Raw genomic sequence first — 6000 nt, forward strand, 5'->3', positions numbered from 1 at the left:
CATAGAAGTGGTATTGTAACGCTGATAACGGCGTCATCGCCACTGGCCATGTTGGTGGAGTACTCGAAACAGCGCAACAGGGCACACAGGTCTCGCATGGAGGCCCAGTCATTGGTGGTGAAGTGGTGCTGTTCTGTAGTGCGACTGACCCGTGCGTGCTGCAGCTGAAACTCCACTATGGCCTGCTGCTGCTCGCACAGTCTGTCCAGCATGTGCAAGGTGGAGTTCCACCTGGTGGGCACGTCGCATATGAGGCGGTGAGCGGGAAGGCCGAAGTTACGCTGTAGCGCAGACAGGCGAGCAGCAGCAGGATGTGAACGCCGGAAGCGCGAACAGACGGCCCGCACTTTATGCAGCAGCTCTGACATGTCGGGGTAGTTGTGTATGAACTTCTGCACCACCAAATTCAGCACATGCGCCAAGCAAGGGATGTGCGTCAAATTGGCTAGTCCCAGAGCTGCAACGAGATTTCGCCCATTATCACACACCACCAGGCCGGGCTTGAGGCTCACCGGCAGCAACCACTCGTCGGTCTGTTGTTCTATACCCCGCCACAACTCCTGTGCGGTGTGGGGCCTGTCCCCCAAACATATGAGTTTCAGAATGGCCTGCTGACGTTTACCCCGGGCTGTGCTGAAGTTGGTTGTGAAGGTGTGTGGCTGACTGGATGAGCAGGTGGAAGAAGAGGAGGAGGAAGCCGAGAAGGAGGAGGTGGCAACAGGAGGCAAAGAATGTTGCCCTGCGATCCTTGGCGGCGGAAGGACGTGCGCCAAACAGCTCTCCGCCTGGGGCCCAGCTGCCACTACATTTACCCAGTGTGCAGTTAGGGAGATATAGCGTCCCTGGCCGTGCTTACTGGTCCACGTATCTGTGGTTAGGTGGACCTTGCTACAGATGGCGTTGCGCAGTGCACACTTGATTTTATCGGATACTTGGTTGTGCAGGGAAGGCACGGCTCTCTTGGAGAAGTAGTGGCGGCTGGGAACAACATACTGTGGGACAGCAAGCGACATGAGCTGTTTGAAGCTGTCTGTGTCCACCAGCCTAAATGACAGCATTTCATAGGCCAGTAGTTTAGAAATGCTGGCATTCAGGGCCAGGGATCGAGGGTGGCTAGGTGGGAATTTACGCTTTCTCTCAAATGTTTGTGAGATGGAGAGCTGAACGCTGGCGTGTGACATGGTTGAGACGCTTGGTGACGGAGGTGGTGGTGGTGGTGTTGGTGGTACATCCCCTGTTTGCTGGGCGGCAGGTGCCAACGTTCCTCCAGAGGCGGAGGAAGAGGCCGAGGCGGCAGCAGCAGAAGAGGCCGAGGCGGCAGCAGCAGAAGAGGTAGCAGGGGGAGCCTGAGTGACTTCCTTGGTTTTAAGGTGTTTACTCCACTGCAGTTCATGCTTTGCATGCAGGTGCCTGGTCATGCAGGTTGTGCTCAGGTTCAGAACGTTAATGCCTCGCTTCAGGCTCTGATGGCACAGCGTGCAAACCACTCGGGTCTTGTCGTCAGCACATTGTTTGAAGAAGTGCCATGCCAGGGAACTCCTTGAAGCTGCCTTTGGGGTGCTCGGTCCCAGATGGCGGCGGTCAGTAGCAGACGGAGTCTCTTGGCGGCGGGTGTTCTGCTTTTGCCCACTGCTCCCTCTTTTGCTACGCTGTTGGCTCGGTCCCACCACTGCCTCTTCCTCCAAACTGTGAAAGTCAGTGGCACGACCTTCATTCCATGTGGGGTCTAGGACCTCATCGTCCCCTGCATCGTCTTCCACCCAGTCTTGATCCCTGACCTCCTGTTCAGTCTGCACACTGCAGAAAGACGCAGCAGTTGGCACCTGTGTTTCGTCATCATCAGAGACATGCTGAGGTGGTATTCCCATGTCCTCATCATCAGGAAACATAAGTGGTTGTGCGTCAGTGCATTCTATGTCTTTCACCGCTGGGGAAGGGCTAGGTGGATGCCCTTGGGAAACCCTGCCAGCGGAGTCTTCAAACAGCATAAGAGACTGCTGCATAACTTGAGGCTGAGACAGTTTCCCTGGTATGCATGGGGGTGATGTGACAGACTGATGGGGTTGGTTTTCAGGCGCCATCTGTGCGCTTTCTGCAGAAGACTGGGTGGGAGATAATGTGAACGTGCTGGATCCACTGTCGGCCACCCAATTGACTAATGCCTGTACCTGCTCAGGCCTTACCATCCTTAGAACGGCATTGGGCCCCACCATATATCGCTGTAAATTCTGGCGGCTACTGGGACCTGAGGTAGTTGGTACACTAGGACGTGTGGATGTGGCAGAACGGCCACGTCCTCTCCCAGCACCAGAGGGTCCACTAACACCACCACGACCATGTCCACGTCCGCGTCCCTTACTAGATGTTTTCCTCATTGTTATGGTTCACCACAACAACAAAAATATTATTTGGCCCAATGTATTGTATTCAAATTCAGCGGGATATAAATTTGAGGCCTAGTATTTAGGCGCTGGGTGACCGGTATGGATTTACTAACAGAATTGGACTTGGAAATGCACAGTAGCGTGTGTGTGAAGTTATTCTGAATGACCCTATGTGCACCTTGAATATTATATACCCTTTTAGGGATAGATTTCAAATAGCTCTGATATAGCAGGAACCACTAAATTATGAAATTGCTAAATTGGGAATTGTATTTCAACCCAGAACAAAAAATGTGCTTTGACGGACACTAAATAACTTTCCCAGCCACAACAGGACAGCGGTAACGAGAGATTTAGCGGGATATAAATTTGAGGCCTAGTATTTAGGCGCTGGGTGACCGGTATGGATTTACTAACAGAATTAGACTTGGAAATGCACAGTAGCGTGTGTGTGAAGTTATTCTGAATGACCCTATGTGCACCTTGAATATTATATACCCTTTTAGGGATAGATTTCAAATAGCTCTGATATAGCAGAAACCACTAAATTATGAAATTGCTAAATTGGGAATTGTATTTCAACCCAGAACAAAAAATGTGCTTTGACGGACACTAAATAACTTTCCCAGCCACAACAGGACAGCGGTAACGAGAGATTTAGCGGGATATAAATTTGAGGCCTAGTATTTAGGCGCTGGGTGACCGGTATGGATTTACTAACAGAATTAGACTTGGAAATGCACAGTAGCGTGTGTGTGAAGTTATTCTGAATGACCCTATGTGCACCTTGAATATTATATACCCTTTTAGGGATAGATTTCAAATAGCTCTGATATAGCAGAAACCACAAAATTATGAAATTGCTAAATTGGGAATTGTATTTCAACCCAGAACAAAAAATGTGCTTTGACGGACACTAAATAACTTTCCCAGCCACAACAGGACAGCGGTAATGAGAGATTTAGCGGGATATAAATTTGAGGCCTAGTATTTAGGCGCTGGGTGACCGGTATGGATTTACTAACAGAATTAGACTTGGAAATGCACAGTAGCGTGTGTGTGAAGTTATTCTGAATGACCCTATGTGCACCTTGAATATTATATACCCTTTTAGGGATAGATTTCAAATAGCTCTGATATAGCAGAAACCACTAAATTATGAAATTGCTAAATTGGGAATTGTATTTCAACCCAGAACAAAAAATGTGCTTTGACGGACACTAAATAACTTTCCCAGCCACAACATGACAGCGGTAACGAGAGATTTAGCGGGATATAAATTTGAGGCCTAGTATTTAGGCGCTGGGTGACCGGTATGGATTTACTAACAGAATTAGACTTGGAAATGCACAGTAGCGTGTGTGTGAAGTTATTCTGAATGACCCTATGTGCACCTTGAATATTATATACCCTTTTAGGGATAGATTTCAAATAGCTCTGATATAGCAGAAACCACTAAATTATGAAATTGCTAAATTGGGAATTGTATTTCAACCCAGAACAAAAAATGTGCTTTGACGGACACTAAATAACTTTCCCAGCCACAACAGGACAGCGGTAATGAGAGATTTAGCGGGATATAAATTTGAGGCCTAGTATTTAGGCGCTGGGTGACCGGTATGGATTTACTAACAGAATTAGACTTGGAAATGCACAGTAGCGTGTGTGTGAAGTTATTCTGAATGACCCTATGTGCACCTTGAATATTATATACCCTTTTAGGGATAGATTTCAAATAGCTCTGATATAGCAGAAACCACTAAATTATGAAATTGCTAAATTGGGAATTGTATTTCAACCCAGAACAAAAAATGTGCTTTGACGGACACTAAATAACTTTCCCAGCCACAACAGGACAGCGGTAACGAGAGATTTAGCGGGATATAAATTTGAGGCCTAGTATTTAGGCGCTGGGTGACCGGTATGGATTTACTAACAGAATTGGACTTGGAAATGCACAGTAGCGTGTGTGTGAAGTTATTCTGAATGACCCTATGTGCACCTTGAATATTATATACCCTTTTAGGGATAGATTTCAAATAGCTCTGATATAGCAGAAACCACTAAATTATGAAATTGCTAAATTGGGAATTGTATTTCAACCCTGAACAAAAATGTGCTTTGACGGACACTAAATAACTTGCCCAGCCACAACAGTACAGCGGTAACGACAGATTTAGCGGGATATAAATTTGAGGCCTAGTATTTAGGCGCTGGGTGACCGGTATGGATTTAGTGACAGAATTAGACTGGGATATGGCCAAAAAATAACCACACTATTGCTGGTTAAATGCACTTGGTGACGGGCGCAGCTTGCCCCTGATGTAGTATATGGCCAAAAAATGAACAGACTATTGCTGGTTAAATGCACATGGTGTCACAGCTTGACCAACCACACTACTGAGGGTTAAATGCACTTGGTGACAGGCGCAGCTTGCCCCTGATTTAGTATATGGCCAAAAAATGAACAGACTATTGCTGGTTAAATGCACTTGGTGTCACAGCTTGACCAACCACACTACTGAGGGTTAAATGCACTTGGTGACGGGCGCAGCTTGCCCCTGATTTAGTATATGGCCAAAAAATGAACAGACTATTGCTGGTTAAATGCACTTGGTGTGATAGCTTGACCAACCACACTACTGAGGGTTAAATGCACTTGGTGACGGGCGCAGCTTGCCCCTGATGTAGTATATGGCCAAAAAATGAACAGACTATTGCTGGTTAAATGCACTTGGTGACGGGCGCAGCTTGCCCCTGATTTAGTATATGGCCCAAAAATGAACAGACTATTGCTGGTTAAATGCACTTGGTGTGATAGCTTGACCAACCACATTACTGAGGGTTAAATGCACTTGGTGACGGGCGCAGCTTGCCCCTGATTTAGTATATGGCCAAAAAATGAACAGACTATTGCTGGTTAAATGCACTTGGTGTGACAGCTTCACCCTGATGTAGGCTTTAGCCAAAAAACAACCACACCATTGAGGGTTAAATGCACTTGGTGACAGGCGCAGCTTCCCCCTGATGTAGTATATGGCCAAAAAATGAACAGACTATTGCTGGTTAAATGCACTTGGTGTGACAGCTTGACCAACCACACTACTGAGGGTTAAATGCACTTGGTGACGGGCGCAGCTTGCCCCTGATGTAGTATATGGCCAAAAAATGAACAGACTATTGCTGGTTAAATGCACTTGGTGACAGGCGCAGCTTGCCCCTGATTTAGTATATGGCCAAAAAATGAACAGTCTATTGCTGGTTAAATGCACTTGGTGTCACAGCTTGACCAACCACACTACTGAGGGTTAAATGCACTTGGTGACGGGCGCAGCTTGCCCCTGATGTAGTATATGGCCAAAAAATGAACAGACTATTGCTGGTTAAATGCACTTGGTGACAGGCGCAGCTTGCCCCTGATTTAGTATATGGCCAAAAAATGAACAGACTATTGCTGGTTAAATGTACTTGGTGTGATAGCTTGACCAACCACACTACTGAGGGTTAAATGCACTTGGTGACGGGCGCAGCTTGCCCCTGATGTAGTATATGGCCAAAAAATGAACAGACTATTGCTGGTTAAATGCACTTGGTGACGGGCGCAGCTTGCCCCTGA

Source organism: Bufo gargarizans, chromosome 2, assembly GCF_014858855.1.
Source record: "Bufo gargarizans isolate SCDJY-AF-19 chromosome 2, ASM1485885v1, whole genome shotgun sequence".
Taxonomy (NCBI): domain Eukaryota; kingdom Metazoa; phylum Chordata; class Amphibia; order Anura; family Bufonidae; genus Bufo; species Bufo gargarizans.